Raw genomic sequence first — 17,789 nt, forward strand, 5'->3', positions numbered from 1 at the left:
GCAAACGGTCCTAAGTGAGGCCCTTTGATTTCTCCTGGAGTACAGAGGAATACACCAACACCTCCTTCTTAGCAGGACTCGTCTCAGACCTCATAAACTCTCAAGTTTATGATGCTCAAAGGATGATCACCAAAAGCCAACAAGGCCTGGGCTGATACCCCTGCTCCTCAAGGCTCAACCCTCACTCATTGTGAATACCTATGCAGTCCATGTGAGCATTTCACCGACACTTGAGGGGAATTTTTCACAACTTTACCTTTGTGCATACTTCTTTTCGTCTGTGTGCCAGCGTGTGTGAATTGATTTGAAAGGCCCATAGTAAATATAGCATAAATATTGTGAAGTCATATCTATAATTGTCACTATTTTAATTATAGTAAATTCTATTGAATAACTTTAAAAACGCTAAATTAGTTGATTGATTAAAAGTTGTTAAATCCTTTAGCCATTAATTGTCAAGTCTGAGCCTGTTTGGCAAAGGGTTCCACTGCGCTTTGTGATCCAACAGAAGGGTCTCTCTTATTCCTTTTCACGCTTAGCCTTTTCCATCCTTACTGTTTTCATTCTGACCTCCTGCAAATTATTCTAAATTGATTCTATTTTGATTTTCCTTTGTATTTTTGTAGTGGGTTGACCCTGGCTGGAGGCCAGGCTCTCACCAAAGCCACTCTATCTCTCCCATCTGCAATTGGACAGTAGAGAGAAAATATAATGATGGGTTCTTGTATAAGATGAAAGGAGAGATCAGTCACTAAACACCATCACCGGCAAAACAGACTCATATTTGGGGATATTAATCAAATTTATAACTAACAAAATCAGAGCAGAATAATGAGAAGTAAAGCAAATCTTAAAACCACTTTCCCCTCTGGAAGGATTTCTGGCTAAAAGCTTTTGGGCACATGTATGGGGGGAAGGGGAAGTTTGGACCTTGCTCTGATGAGGCAATGTCCTGTTCTACACACCCCCTCCCTCTGAGCCTGTATGCCAGCCCCAGAGTGGGCACCAATCCCTGGTACAGAGGAGTCAATACTCCACACCCACCCCTGGAGGCCCAGCCTAGCCCAGAGAGGCCAAATGAGCAGAAGTCCTGCCTGGTTAAAGGCCCAGGAAAGCTAAAGGGTGCTTAACCCAGGACATAAGGCAAACAGGTCTTGAACCTACCTCCTTTTGAAATTTTTATCAGCTGAACAGCATTGGAACCATGATTGGTAGCTATAATTGTTCTGTTCTATATCTTTTCTGTCTTTTTTTCTTTTTTTTTCCCTCTAATTCCTTCATTTAGAGTTTGAGTAACTTAAAATTGGACAGGCTTATAGTTTGCAAAGTTGAATGCTCTAAGTTAATGTTTTGTGAAGTGTTTTACGTTGATTAAATGCTGCCCTAAGCTTTTTCCAACATTCTCTGGTTTTCTGAAGTTGCCGGTAAAATTTGTTTAAACTTCTTGAAAATATTCCATTGGTATTGCTCCTGTTCATCTAACTCAGAGTATATTAAAACACCTGAAAGCCTTTCAAGAGGCTCATTGACCAAGTTTTTTTTCTGCCTGACACCCCAACCCCTCTCTTCCAGCTCTACCTCCTCTCCCTCAGTGGCGTAGGGGGATGGGGAATGGAGGTTACATTTCATCACAAGTTGTTTCTCTGCCACTCAGGGAGAGGAGTCTTTCACCTGCTCCAATGTGGGGTCCTCTCAATGGGACACGGTACTCCACAAACTTCTCCAAAATGAATCCATCCCACAGGTAACAGTTTTCCACAAACCACTGGCCTATGGGTCCACAGGATGCAGTCCTTCAGGCACAGCTCCAGTGTGGAGTCCCCCAGAGGGTCACAAGCCCTACCAGGAAATCTGCTCCAGCATGGGCTCCCCTCTCCTTGGGACTGCAGGTCCCCACTAGGAGCCTGTTCCAGCAAGGGCTTTCCCCAGGTTCCCAGCCCTCTATCAGGCATTCACCTGCTCTGGTGTGCATCCCTTCCAGGGGCTGCAGATGGATCCCTGCATCCCCATGGTGCTCCTCACCATGATCTACACCACTGACTGCAGGGGAATCTGTCCCGTGGCTGGAGCACCTCCTCCCTCTCCTTTTTCACTGACCTTCATGTCTGTGTCTGCAGAGCTGTTCTTCTCACATGTTCTCACTCCTTTCTTCCCTGGTCACAATTATATCCATGCAATTTTTTTCTTTTATAGATCATTACAGAGGCACTACCATCATTCCTGCTTAGCTAAGCCTTGGCCAGCAGCAGATCCATCCTGGACCCAGCTGGCATTGGCTCTGTCAGACATGGGGGAAGTTTCTGGCAGACTTTCTCGGAAGTCATTCCTGTAATGTCCTCACTACCAAAATCTGGCCATGTTTTTTCAAATTTTTATTAATCCTTCTTTTGCTAATACTTTTCATTATAATTATTTAAGTGACATAAACCCCTCATCAACAACAATGTATTGTCAAAAAAATGCATATAAATGTTTTTTCTCCCCTTCCTCAAAACTTAAGGCTTCAGAACAGAAGGCATATCAACATATCTTAGAAACTCACATTCTTAGGGAAGCTTTCTTAAAGTTTATGAGGAATTACTTCAACCCCTAATGAGAAAAAACCTGAAAATTGCAGATCAAGCAAAGCATGATAAGATAAAATCTTCTTATAACTTTAAATAACACAATGACCTCTTCTATCTCTGCTTTTAAAAATGAAACCAAGTTTCCTCTTTCCCTAAAGACATAAAAATACAGCGTGTGATTTAAACTGAATTAGAGGAACCACTGATGTTTTGTCTGATTTCTATTTCTCTTCACAAAACAGGCAGGAATGTGACATGTGGAGTATTTCTGTGCATCTGCAGCAGTGTCTTTTTGACTGAAAATATGTTAAGAGATATTGCAGGTCAAACTGCCAACTGGTTTAATTTACTGAAGTGGGGAGGAAATGAGCTTGGGCAATTAAAACTAAAAGATAATAATCTTCCAGGTCATCTGATAAAACCCTGAAAGGAGAAGTATAAAGTTTTATTTCATAATCATAATGAAAACAATGGGCTCCTCTCCTTGTTTACTTCATTATACTTCTCTGTTCATGGATTTTCATTAGACTCTTACTGTCTACCACATATGACCTTGAGAGCAAAATCAACCTGATGGAGGCAGCAAACAGAAAACAATATCACCTTTAAAAGGTGGCCCTATGTTAGATATTAAGGAAAGGATTTCGCCATCATTTGTTCTTGTATTCACACATGATACTTCTTGCCAATTCTACAGTAATAGTTCTGAGGAGATATGTATTGAAAAGCTGGGGGCAAAAATATTTCAATAAATATTAATTTATTCCCAAATAAACCTCAGATTTGTATTAAAAATGCACAAGGTTTTGCAAATTTGATATCTATGATAATTTGTGTATTGAAGCTTTGCCAGGTGCAATATGCTTTAAAAGTTAATCTTAAATGTCAGTAAAATTGTGGGGCTTTTTTTGGCATTTGAAGTTCAAAAGACATCTCCAGTAATCTCATAAAACTTATATATTTGTTTCATAAACACCTTTTGAAGTCCTACTGAAGTCATAGAGGTTGCTCATGTACTTCAAGTTAAGTGTTTTTCAGTCAGGAAGCTTCTTTTGAAACTTTTTTTAAAACTGAAAAAATTCAGGGAAACTGAAAAAATTCAACAAATGCATTATCTATTGTGAATTATTCCTTCCAGTAGCATTTTGTTAGTGACAAATGAGCATAATTGAAGCTCTGACTGAGAGCTGATAATAAAGAAAAGCTTACCATTTCCAAAATGTAACTTCCTTCTTTGTTACCACTAGCAAAAGCAAATAGAATTTGTTTATATTCATTCTTTCATGTAGAGGAATGACATGAGGCATTCAGTTGCAAAGTAGCATTATCTCACACTGAAAAGTGGAAAAATTATGAATTCCTACATTATCACCTCTTGTAACTGCTGACTGTGGTGTGTGGCACCAAATAATTCACTTAAATCCTTATGTTTTGGGATCCCTGACCATTAGGTTGAGATAACTGAAGTAAAGCCTTCGGGGCATTATGAACATGAAACCTGAAAGCTCCTAGTCCTCCTGTGGGTGTTTGGTGATGTTTAACACAATATATCATTTGAATATTTTCTTCCAAAGGTGCCCACAGTGTCCTTCATCAAGACAAGTCATAATACAGAAAAAATATAATATGGTATTCTCTATATAATACTTACATTTGAGGTGCAAATCAACCCCTAAGCAGAATCCTATCAACAGCAAGATTTTAGTCTTTTTTATACCTTTCATAAAGTCAGTGCAGAAAAAACGTTTGCATTTCTAATGCAGGGTAAGTGAAAGGCATTAGAGATGTGAAAGAGAATGCCGAATTCCAGAGCAGTGACATATTGCTGAACAATCCAAAAATCATTTTAGCTCTCATAGGAAATAAAAGCCTAAAGTCAGAATGCACATAAAATGAAGACCAAGAAGAAAAAAGTGTCTTAAAAAAAGAGAAATGTCTTAATTATAGCTAGATGTTATTGCTATGATTGAATTTTATTTTCATTAGATCTTATTTAATCTCTCTCTCAGTGGGCTGATCTACACAGAGAAAGATGTCAAAAATATATTACATGAATTCCCAAAATCACAAATTTCATGTGAGTTTATTTTGAAAGGTCATAAGTTGCTCAATGCCCTCCGACTTTGCATCTGCTGTAAAACTTCATGGATGTTATTTATCCTGTACTCAAACTCTTCAAGAAAAGTTGTCCATCCTTTGATGTTTTATTCACAAAGTGCTAATCCCTGTGGGGCCTTAGTCTGAGCTTCTTGACTTTCACTTGTAATACAAATACAAATTAATTTTTATTGATGACAATGATATCTTCTGAGAATCGCTGCATTCCCAATTATTTGGATAAATTAATATAAATCTGTTTTAAGAGGGGAAGATTTATTTCTAAATACAGCTATTGAACACATCACTGCATGTTTTCAGCTTGTATCTGTTCAGAATGCCACTCACAGGACATAGTTTGTTCATTTATGTTGACAAATATAATGTTGTGGTTTAATTATTTATGGATTTTTAATTATTGAAAGCATTACTTAGCAGTCTACCAGGAAATGTATCATGCTATATATTCTGAAGGTAATAAAAACTTAATGATCAGAGGGCCAATGGCAGCAGTTCCCTGAAATTAAATCTTTGATGAGAAGTGTCAGTGTGCTTGCAAGTTTTGGGACAGGGAGGAAAGAAAAAGGGTAATAGGTAACCAGGTAACAAATGTTTTCAGCTAAGTGAAAGGTTAATGAGCACATAGCATTTGCATAATGTGACCCTTGGGCTTGTCTAAACCGCCCTTTATTTCTCCTTAGAAGTACCCTATCAATGTGAAGTCTACTGTGACTCCATCAAACAAGTGCTAGTGGAAACAGAGTGCTTGGGACTGTTTTTTAGCTCCACGTTGACAAGGTTTAGACAATGACATAGCAAAAATATTTGGAGATAAAAGACATGTATCTCCACCTAGGCACATTCCACAGAGGGAGCAAAATCAGCCCAAGTGGGGATGGGAAAGATAAATGTAGATGAGGCCTTCATGGTTATTTTTTTGTTTTATTTTGTTGGTTGTTTCTTCTTCCTGATAGCTTCCTTTTTAATCCCAAGTAGATGCTAAAGCTGATGTATTATTTTAAGAAAGAGAACAATATTTGAACAACTGTCTGGTTAGTCTCTTCACACTGTGGTAAGGAGTTAATTTATTAAAATAAAAGGGCTACAAGAAGGTGTCAAAGAAAAATATTACACTTCTTTTCTTCTCAATTACCACTGTATAAAATATTATAAAGCACAGGAAATTCAATAGAACAAGCTGGCAGGCACATATACCAGAGAAGTGAAGTCTCTGTTTTTTCCTGCTCTCCTTTTAATAGAAACATTTCTATTAAATTCATACTTCTACTGAAATATTAAAGTTTCTTGAAAACTCACAAGGCTGCATTGATCCAAATTATATCACTTTTGCATTAAGTCAAAGTCAAAAGCTGATTAGAGGTGTCCAGGAACATATTATACTTAACAGAGTCAAGCAGTTTTGTTTGGTTTTTGCTTTTTGGGTTTTTTAAATGTGCTTAAGTACAATTTATTTGAAACGCAGAAGCAGACATAATGCATCAATTCAGGTTTACTTCTGTAACATGTTTTTGTCAGGACTTAACTGGTAGCAGTGGGGAATGATGCTTATTAACCATCAATACTTGCCAAGTCCAAAAGTTGGGAAATTAAGCTAAACTTTGTGGTGTTCCCTGGAATAATTTTACTCATTTACAAACATTAATGACTTGACTCAAGCAATATTTTCTTAGAAGAAGAAAAGCACACGTTCTCCTACAAACAGGCTTCTTGCAGTACTAGAAAAGCAAACACTACAAGATGCCCAGAAAGGCAAAAAAAAAAAAAAAGGCAAAGAAAACAGAGTAATATATACTATCTTAAAAGTTGATTAACACTATTTCACAAACCTGTTCTATGGTAAGGCTTTTGCCTAGCCTGCTTCATTGACATTTTGTGACTGTCAAATATCAAAGGAATCCATACAAACTGTCTCAGATCTTGCTCTGAGCTGGTTTTATTGCTATGAATTCCTTCCAGCCAGCCCATATTTCACCAATTGTTCTAGCAATGGTCCCCAACATTACAGCTATAACAGCTCTCTGGCATCAAGAAATATTTAAAAGCATCACTGCTTTTCAAGGAAGACTGGAGTCTTTTGTCCTTCTTATTTTTTCCCTATAGCTACACACAAACACACTTTTTTGCCTTACTCTGGGGTGAGCTTTTAGCTCAACTCCAATGAGCATAATTATTCTACTCAGAAATCTCTACCATATTATAAGCATAAATTTTCTCCACTGTTCAGCATTAGCAGAAATTCTTTCCAAACACAACAGAGTGTACAAGAAATGGAGGTAGTTTAAGCCTGTCGATCTGTCCTTTACATACACACCTTCCTTTTCTTCCTCAGAAATAAACAGCATGCACCTCCCTTGCCTTTTGCCCCCAACATTGCCTGGTGTTTCTTTTGCCTTTGCTTGCAGCCTCAGCTGCCAAGGCAGCGCAGGTAGCTGGAACTGTGGGATGAGAAGCAGCACCAGCTCCACCAGCCCAGACAAAGCCCTGAGGAATTATCCTGTAAATCACCAGACCTTCCCTGCAGTTTCCTTTCTTCTGAGATTTCACACTAGATGTAATGGGTCTATTTATAGCCTGGTCCAATTATAGCTCACAGAAGGTGTGGTCCCACTCCAGCCCCTTACTTTTTCTTTTGCCATTGGCTCTGGCAATCCAGCTGCCATTGGATAAATGGGGTCAGATAATTAATCCAGCAGAGAATGAGCCTGCCGTAAGAAATTATCCATTTACTCAGGCGATCAATGAGCTTTTGAGGCCACCCTCCAACCACATGGTCTCCAGCTCTGTCTCGAGGGAAGAGGCAGTGGTACATGTCTGGGGAGAAAAGAGATAAGAACACTGTGACTTTTGGCATCAGTCTGGTTGAATGTAGGTTAGTTGCACTGTGAAACACTTCAATTATGCCTCTCTGGAGAATACATTCTCCTAGCCCACCTATAATGGCATAAAAAAGGAAAAGAGTTTTCATCTTTTTTTCCTCTTTTGCAACATTCTGCCCAGAGAATTTCACTATCATTATGTCATACAGATATTACTTCCCCTCAAATAAAACAAAATCAAAAAAAAGGGCCAAATGCTCCTTCATGTATGGGTACTCTTCTGAGTACCACTCATGTAAATGTTCACAAATTCCATATTTCCTTTGGTCTGTCTGTAATATGAGCTCACCAAACCATGCCATTAGCATTAAGCTATGTCTAAGAATTTAGATGTTCATTGAAGAAAAATATTTTTCCTCCATTGCAGAAAGGCTCTAAAATCTGTTTCTAGAGGAAACAGAAAGCAGTAAAAGGGCGAGTAGATAACAATAAAATTAATTTATATACTGCACAAGTTTCACCCCTCCCCCTCAATTATATGCCATTTTTGCCTAAAACCAAAGAGAGTTGTTTCTGAACTCAGGTTGTTTATTTTGGATTCCCTTGTACAGTTCTAATCTCAAGTCAGGAAAAAATTAAATTCCTAGAAATCCTTCTTCACCTGACCAACCCAGTTTCATTGTTCCTTGTTATTTTCTTTAAAAAAAATCAGAAAAGGCAAAAAGGAATTGGGGGCAAGTGCATAGTTCTTCTTTAAGAACCAAGTTCATGAGACATTAAATGTAGTCCAGTTAAATTATTAGAAGAACACATACTTCATGTTCTAAAATTGTAACAGAAAAGTAACATCCTTTCTCAGCTTCAGCTCAGTCCTTGCCTTGCAGCCCTCAGATAAACTGGAAGGCTGCAAGTAACACAAAAGGGAGGCTCAGAAGAGCTGAAGGAATGACTGAGTTGTTTCTTTCTATAGTGAGCCTCCAAGGAACTGCCCAAATAAGCTGGGAAAAGATTTATGTGTCTGACAGAAGACGTTTATAAGAAAAGAGAGGCAGGAAACAGCAAAGGAGTGGGAAGAGTTCACTATAAATGCTTTATTCAAGTTTCTGGGCCAGGACCTGGAGGACTGGAAAAGATGGAGGTTTTTCCTTTAAGCTCCAGTGGAAAGTGTTTCTAATATTGGCAGAATCAAGAAAATGAGTGCCACAAAGCTTAATATAGAGGTGATAGATTTCAGTCCTTTTAGTTCCCTACACACATTCTGAACATATTCTGAGTGGGGAGACAGTCTGACCAGTGTGCAATCAGACACAAACACACCAGAGTGCTGGGGGAAAAGAGTAACTCATGGAGGAAAAGGGAAACTGCAGCAGCATTCCCCATTCCTAACCCTATTTGTAAGCATGACTATTACAGGTTACGAATAGATAATCATCCCATGAGCTACAGCTTAAATCTGCCATTTATAAATTTTTTAATTCACATTTTTGAATTATGCAACTCACTAACTTCATGAGAGAATAGGGAATGTGATACTAGTTGGTCTTATCCCACCTGTTCACTCTCAAACCCTGGAAGTTTAAGTGCTGAATAAAATGAAGACTAGCATTTAACCAGATACGCAGAATCAACAAAATACACATGCACTGATCTGAATAGTCTTTGAATGAAATAAATAAATTACAATACATTCTTTGAAAAAACCAATAACTGCAACATTTTCCCTTTTTTATTAATTTTTATTTTTTAGAGTTTTGTTGATCTTTGCAAGTTTTTATTATTACATCTACTTTCTATGGGTGGATGTGGCTCTCTGTGAAGTGAAAGGCGGTGACAGCTGCTGAAGGTTTTTAGACAGATAGAGTTTTCAATGCTGGGTTATACATATTTAAAATGTATTCATGTAGAGAGATGGACTGTTCTGTACTAGGAGACAGATCCCAGGTTTTTATCATGCACATTTCTGGGTATCTTGTAGTGTTTGCTTTTCTAGTACTGCAAGAAGCCTGTTTGTGGAAGAATTTATAAAGGTCTCAATTATGTGTGACGGTGTTATAAAACACAAGGAGGTAAAATGTGTGTTGCAAATCCAGGCATGTCCACTGATGCAGCCCTTTCTTTAACTCTGTTCATGAATCAGCATAGCATAAAAACTGCTTCACGACAGAAGATTATCTTGTCTGGAATGTGGTGGTATAAATTTGATATGCAGAGGAGCTGTGCTGTCCTGGTTTTTTGCCTGTAAGACACCACCAGCAGATCTGAACAGACTACAAAGAAGGCAAAATGGAAGAAAAAATATGCTTTTCATGCCTATAACTGAATCTAAAGCCCATATTCTGTTTCTTTATAGATTGTTCTCTCATTTTGTTTGGGAGTTCTTTGAGACAGAATTTGTGTGGTCAAATTTAATGGTGGGCAGCTCCAAATACTCACAGCCAGGGTCTGATGTCTTCCTGCACCAGTTCATGTTGTTGTATTGCCTTGGGTAGGTTTTTATTGTACCATTTTCAAAATGACAAGAATTCAATAATTTCTGATAGAAATGAGGAGTTGCAACTTCTAGAAACCTTAAAGCTCCTCTTAATGCCACAGGTGATACAAGATTTAAGCTGTTACTTCCTTAGCAACTTCAGATAGAAAAGGTACATTTTAGCAACAATATATATTTTTGCAGTTAGTAGCAAAAAAGAAAAACTAAGGTAAAATATGGACTTTAAATAATTGAGGTCAGAAAAAAAAGCCTGTTCAATCAATCCCACGAAAATAATCACTAAGAAGCAGACTGTTAGCAGGGTTAGAAAACAAAGGTATTTGTAACATTTGACTTGCTCACCATGCACTGTTTCAACTGAGTAGATCCACTAAAGGCTCCAAATGACATTCTTCTGATCAAGCACATTCTTCTTGTCCATAAAAGCAAATTTTTCTATTACATTGCCAAATTTCCCCAGATATTAGGTTAAAATATTTCTCTTTGATTTATATTTCAAGTTGAATTACATCAGAGCAGTCAGGAAAAATAAAAAATGATCATGTAGAAGTGAGGTGTTTCTTGCCATTAAAAATTTTTGAGTGTGTAATCCTTGGCAATGTCTTGCATGTCTTTAAAATCCTGTTACAGGATATAGGATGGGCTAGGAGATCACTGAATCCAGGGAAGAGACAGTACTTTAGTGCCTTTCTCCTTGTTCTGTTCATTTCTGTGTGTTTGTAGTGCATAAGCCACAATACACACTATTTTTAACAGCCTGTCCCTTGACATTTCTTCTTAACTGACAGTCCTAGGTGATACAGGACAGAACAAATTCTGGGAAGAGAATGGGGAAAAATTGAAATCACAGAGAAAATAGACTAAACATGAGAAAGCAACAATGTGCATAGACATACAGATAGACACACACATAGACTGTGGTTAAATTCACCTTGTGTCCTGCATAAGACCTTCATGCATTTTTATAATGAAGCCACAAAATTTCCTCCCTCAAACAAATCTAAAATTGTGTTTTGAAGCTGCCTTCCTTCTGGTGAGGGTGTTTTGTCTGCTCAGCTTCTTGCCTTTCCTGTCTGGGATAATAGGACACGCTATCAAGAAAATGCAAGAGAAAGTTTTGTGCCTTTGTGCTGGATTTGGGCAGAAGGCTGAGACCTGCTGTGCACACCACAGTGTTCCTCTCCCAGCATAACTATTTTGACAAAAGCACTGTTGGGAAGACAAACACAGTGACAGATGATGGGATTCTTGAGTTCACGGTCAAGCCTAACAGCTGCCATGATTACCAGGATGAGGCACAAACAGCCACATTCATCTGTGGTGCAAATCCATTGATGTCAGCAGATGAAACTGGCTCTGAGAAATGTGGCTGCTCTGCTGTAGGTTTGTTTCTGAGTGAAGGCAGGCTAAGCAGTAAAAAAAAAAAAAGGAAGAGCGTTAAGTAAATATGCAAATTGCAATCTAATATGCAAAGGCTCTAGTTTGTTGCTCCAAACACTCCAATAAATAAAGAAAGCTCTCCATTTGGCATCATATTTGCACACAACACTGTGTACTTTCCACATAAAGCCTTCCAAGTCGACTGGCTAATTATTATTATTATTTTCTCTTCTGCTGTTAGAAAAGCACCTTCCACAAAAACAAGAGCCTTGTTTTGTTGATCTCTCTTTGAGGATTTATATATCGGATTAATTAGCAGTTGGAACAGGACTCACTCCCTCTCACAGCTTCCGTTCTCCCATTAACAGTCTGTGGCTTGGTGCTAAATCTCAGAAGACAGTCCTGCTATTTACTGTTCTGTTTAGTGTAGGATTGCTAATTCTTATCTATTTAAACACAACTGATGATGTCAGGACAGTCAACAAGCAAAGGCAGTTTGTAATTACTAGTCGTAATGTCACTGCTGATCCCAACACTTTAGTAAACTAATCATCTTTCTCTTCATTTCATTACTCAGTATTAAAGCACTATAAAAGAATACTTAATATGAGAGTTTGGGGAGAATAACATCCTTTTTACTTGTATTGCTAATTTTGTAAACTGCAGTCTTAATTTGGAAATAATTTTCTGAAGATCTTCTTTGCACATTGTTGTCCCTCTGTGTGTGCTTAATTCCTCAAAAATGATTCTGCATTAGAAAGGGGCGATTTTAATATTCCTAAATGGTCTCACCACTCTTGCTTCCAGTTCATACCCAAGCCAGACTGAAATATGTTTGTGGCTTGACTGAACCATACTGCACTTTGCCTTCAAGGCATCTGTGTGAGGATGAGCCAGCATCCAGTTATGAAATTGCTTTAACTGCAGCAGGATCAGACTAAAGCTACTCTGACCGGAGAGAGTGCATGTAAAGCTGAGCAGGACATGTCACATCCTGCCTCCATTTCTGAAGCATCAGTGTCTGACAGTGTCAAACAGCTCAGCTGCCTGACAAGCTGCCCGAGGAGCTGTGAGCAGCAGCTCAAGCAAGAGCTGGTGCTCCTGCATTACCCTGCAGCAGGGTTCTCCGGGCAGCTCCACAGGCTGCAGCAAGCTTCCCTCAGCAGCAGGGACAGAGCATGACTGCAGAGCAGCACACTTGTGTTCTGGGCCAGCTGGTTCCTGGGGACAACCCCTCTGCACCTGTGCCTCAGGTGACACAGTTGGCTTGCACCCGGCCTGCTCACTGGGCTTGTGGAGAAGCACTGGTCTGCCCCCTGCACAGCTCAGAGGAATCCCATTCTTAAAGCTTTAAACACTGCAGAGGTTGCTGTGAGATGCTGGGTGAGTCACTTTCCTTCTTTTCCTTCGTTTTCCCCATCAGAAATGATAATATTCTTCTCAGGCAAAAATACAGAGGGAGGATTCAGAAGACAATATCCCTTTCCAAAAGCCAGCCACAATAGCAAGAAACTTAGACATCCCAAGTGCATTGAAGGGAATGTTAGGGGATTTCCAGACAATTGCACTCCCAGCTTCAGCTCCATCCAAGGAGAACGTTTTACACAGATAAAGAGTAGGATTCATATTTGATTTTGCTTATACCAACAAAACTAAGATCCAAACCCAGTTCATTACAGTTAATTGCAGAAGTTGCACTGACTTCAAATTGGATGCCAAATTGAATGCCTAATAGAAGACTCAATAATCTGCATTTTAAACACGGCATACCTGTCCTGTGCAGAGATGCAGAAATTTTAATCTCAGAATATATATTTGCACTTGGCTACACATCACCTTTAATTATATTTCCCCCAAGAGGTTTTTTCCTGTACTTTTTTTTTTTTAATTTAAAGACAAAAACAAAAGCCCCTTTCAAGAACTAAAGATCTGACCTTTTTTAAGGGCTGCTTACATGGTGTGAATTATGCTCTTTCATAGATTTCTATTAACTATAGTGATAAATTATTGTGCATGGCTCATAACAAATAGGAGGTTAGTTATTAGTCTTAACCCAAAACTTTAAACTGCTCCTATTTTTAGCAGTCTAGGATCTGTCTATTAGCAAACAATTAGGCATATATAATGTTGAAAATATTCCTGTATCCAGTTTGACCAAGTTTTATGGGCCAAGTTTTGAGAACCCAGTGATCCAAATAAATTGTCAAAATGTATTGGTCTTTCAAAATCCAGTTTGCAGCAATAACTGATTATCAGGGATGAATGGAATACATATACATCTAAGTGGGTTTTGTATATATTTTGAAGTCTGCTTTATTTTTTGTTTGCAGCTGGAGGAGGGGACTAGAAGGGCCCTATTCAAGTACTTTTTTGGACTGAACTGATTAACCATATAACAGACCATAACAGTTTAAAACCTTGTTGTACATCCACTTTTATCACTATCTCAACCCTTCTACAGCCAGAAATTTCTTGCAGCCTTCCATTAGAAGCTGAAGAGTTTCCCTGATATTCCTTTCTTTCCCATTCTGTGATTCTGTGATGCATTCAGCATCCTACTTATTTGGTCTGCCATTTTCCTTCTTGTTTTCCTTGTCACCACAAGAATTGTAATTTTCTACTAGTCTGATTTGTGAACAGCTAAACTGTTTAGGGAGATTCCTTTGATTTACTAGCAGTAAACTTTGCAATCCTTCTGAGTTTGTCTGAAAAGAAAAATAATTCAAACATCGTGAATAATCCAATAAATAATGAACTACTACTGGAATGTAGGTGGGAATTTTTAAGGAAATTTCAGAAGAATTTAAGAAGAAAAAAATCAGATTTACAAAATAAGTAATTAAAGCTATATCAGCCTCCTATGACAGGAAAAAAATGGGTAAAATATATCATCCATCTTTATCTGCTCCTGATCTGCACTACATCAGATGCAATGTCCTACATAGTCTGCTTCCAGACTCTGCCAATTACTATTTCTTTTTAATATCCTACTTAAAAGAAAGCAATGATGACTCTCCAATAATAATCACCTTATCTTCAGGTGAGATTTAGCATATACATTCCATTATTATCATGCCCAAAGAAACTGCACTCACTACTCTTGAGGAATAACCTGCTTTACAGTGGTTCAAGTTCATTAATGACTGTGCTTCATGGATATCTGTGAAAGCTCTGTGCCATGTTGATATTTTGATACAGAGGAAGCTCCAAGTAGATTTAAGGGTCCCTGAGAAATGGAGACAACATGAAAATTCATGGAGGTCTAGTAGTACTATTTGGCAACCAATCTGAAATACAGCAAGAGAACCCAAAAGTATCCCTTTCCAAATAAAGTTCTCAAAGCAACTTTCACATTGTGCTGTGCTGTAAATCCCACCCCAGTACTGAACTTCTGCAGTGGAATTAAACATGTGCACCAGCAACATTTTCCAAGGAACATCAAGTCTCCCATCACGAGCACACACCATTTGACCTTGGATGGACAGACAGGCAGAGAAGATGTGGGTTTCCTATTGGGACATTTTGTGGCATTTATCTCAAGGATGCTGATGACTTCTTCAGCTCTCAGGTGCATCAGGTGGCACAGTTACCTTCCATACACACAGCTTAGCCAGAAGGGAATAGAACAGGTAAAAATATTTGTACCGTTTTCTACTCCCTTGTCACACCCAGTCTGGAGACACACACCAAATTCTTTATCATAACATGTACAACCCTTTTACAGGGCAAAAATAAACTCTGTAGCTCTGTATGGCATGCACTGAATTTCCCTCCCAACTGCTCTGCCTGGTGCCAAATTGAATTTAACTCACAAGGATATGAACATCTTTCCCTCAAGAAAAATTGTCTTTTGCACTGAAGTTTCAAAGCACATTATTTCTTTGTACTCTGTAATCTCTCTGCATTACTGAGAGAAAATCACTTCCTGACATGTCTTACAAGAGTTATTTCCTCATCCATAATGCTTACCAATGGTATTGAAATCTTGATACACTATTTTCGTGGCTTAGAGATCCATTACCAGTTAACTGTGCAAGAGGCTCTCCCTTACAGAGAGATTAACTTGCTTTGTTGGAATCAAAGTTAATGTCATCAAGTGACATTAAGTGGTTGATCAGCTGTTGGTAACTGTGATGCTGTGACTTCCTCAGTCACAATCCATCACAGCCCACTGCTGACAATTTGATTCTCAAAGCCCAGCTAGTTCAACTGGGAGTGTAGTCTGGATTTTGTGGGACAAATCAGGTGGTACCAAAACAATTAACCTGAAATTTACTTATTGGTTTACATGTAATTTTAAAAAAATGAGCACTCATTTTAATACAAAGAAGACAACAGAGACTCTTGGAAGACAAAATCTATGTAGGGAAGTCAAAAAACACTAATTTCAATTTTTGTATCATCACTTGTATCATGACTCTTCAAATCCACATTGTTAAAGACTTTCACCAAGGTGCATTTACTACAGTAGTGTCAAATCTCTTACAATTATGTTGCCTTTACATTGCTCATAGGCACCAAAGATTTTTACTTTGCTAAATAATTACTTCAGGAACCATACACTAAACATAATGAGATACAGTCTTCTCTAGCCACACCTGGCAGACCTTATCAAGTTGTATTCCTTCTTGTTATGACTCACACTGGTGTATAGCTTTCCATGTTGAAGACTCTCTGTTTTTAAGGCTCTCATGCCATAACAAAAAGTACTTTGAACTTGTGAAGAACATTGTAAGTATTCGTAAAGCAAAACCAGTTTTTGAGAAAAGTCCTATTCTGAAATTAATGCAGGATTTTAACCAACAGAAAGCTCATTCATGAATTTGTATTGATAAGCTTCATCTCAGGGTTCTGAGACAACTGAAATGAGAGGTCAAGGGGTGTCTTGGGAGATGAAAGTGTCATTTACTGCAACTATCTGCAACATAAAGGATTTTAAATCTCAAGATATAGCTATCCAAGAAGCATGAGAAGCAGCAATGCAATCAAAATTAAATTTTTCTCATTAATAGGAATGTATATTAATGTGCATTTGTCCTCAATATTTACCTTGCTTTAATTGTTTTGGTGAACTAAAAAGGCATGTGTTTCAAATTACATGGAGATAACTGCTGATAACTGCTGTTCACACTACAGGGATCCTTTGTTTAACAGCAATGCTTGCCATACTTCGAAGGATTTTGGAGAAATAATTTTGAAAGAACAAAGTCACAAACTTTTGTTCAGTATAAGCAGTGAATAACTTCAAAAATAATGCAGCTGACTTTTTTTGTTCTGTTTAAAATGGATTTAAAATTTTAGATCTATTTTAATATGTCTGATAAAATTTTCCTATCTTTAACTCCCATCTATATTTATTTTACCATGTGAAATGCATTGATAACTTAAAAATTATAAAATAATTATGAAAGAATCAAAGCAGGTGTATATGTATCATGAAGTGGTGTAAAAAATTACGCCTTTTAATAACAGTCTCTAACAAGATAGGTTTTCCATGGTAATAGCATGAAATTCTATATATAGGTGGATGCAAATACAGCAAATAGTCACTACTTCTCTTTGAAGAAAAAATTACATCAGCTTGAACTTCATGGTTTTATTTCCTTTCTCTTTGTCAAGCAGCCATATGCAGTTAACAGCAGTAATGCAAGTATTTGCTCCACTTCAAATGAAAATAGTCAGATACTGCTGTCAAAGACATTAATATGTATTTAATGAGTTCACAGAAATATCCCCTGGCTTTCCAAGAGATGTGAAAACTGTCATAGTACAAACTTTCTCCAAACTATGATCTCCCTGGAACAAACAAGACATCCCCTGATTTAGTGAAAATTTCAGTGTCTACAGCATTAATATGAGAACGCTCAGAAAACATAATCCCCTCAGTACCTGTGCATTACTGAGACTACAGAGATAAAGTCAGTTTTATGATTTTGAAAAATAACTGGCAGCGCTGAAGAATGAACCAACCAATTATGCCCTGAAGCAACCAGTGTGACTTTGAATAGAAATAAGGCATTGTAAGGTTATTTAATACAATATTTCAAAGAGAGTATAACGATTTGCTCATCTTCTGTATGTAGTCAGTGTTTTCTTTGTACAGTGCAGGATACCATGCTTAAATAATTGTTGACATTTTATGCACATGGTGCATATATTCTGGAATATAATAATGATTAAAGGAGCTTCCTAGGCCACTGGAGACACTATATGTCATTGATAGAATGCCAGAAAAGAGAAAGCATCAACAAACCAAACTCACAGAAAGTGTTCTATAGCTAATAACAACCGCCCTCCTGTCACCTCAAGATGAGAGGAAGGTTAGAGTACAAAAAAATCCTATCTACATGCGAGCTGAGGGACTCTTAGCAAGTGTATTCCTTATACTCTGGCCCCTTCTGCCAACCTTGATTAGTG

The sequence above is a fragment of the Melozone crissalis genome, unplaced genomic scaffold (genome assembly GCF_028551555.1).
Source record: "Melozone crissalis strain CALT ecotype California unplaced genomic scaffold, PUWL_Pcris_2 ptg000016l_1, whole genome shotgun sequence".
In the NCBI taxonomy this organism is placed as follows: Eukaryota; Metazoa; Chordata; class Aves; order Passeriformes; family Passerellidae; genus Melozone; species Melozone crissalis.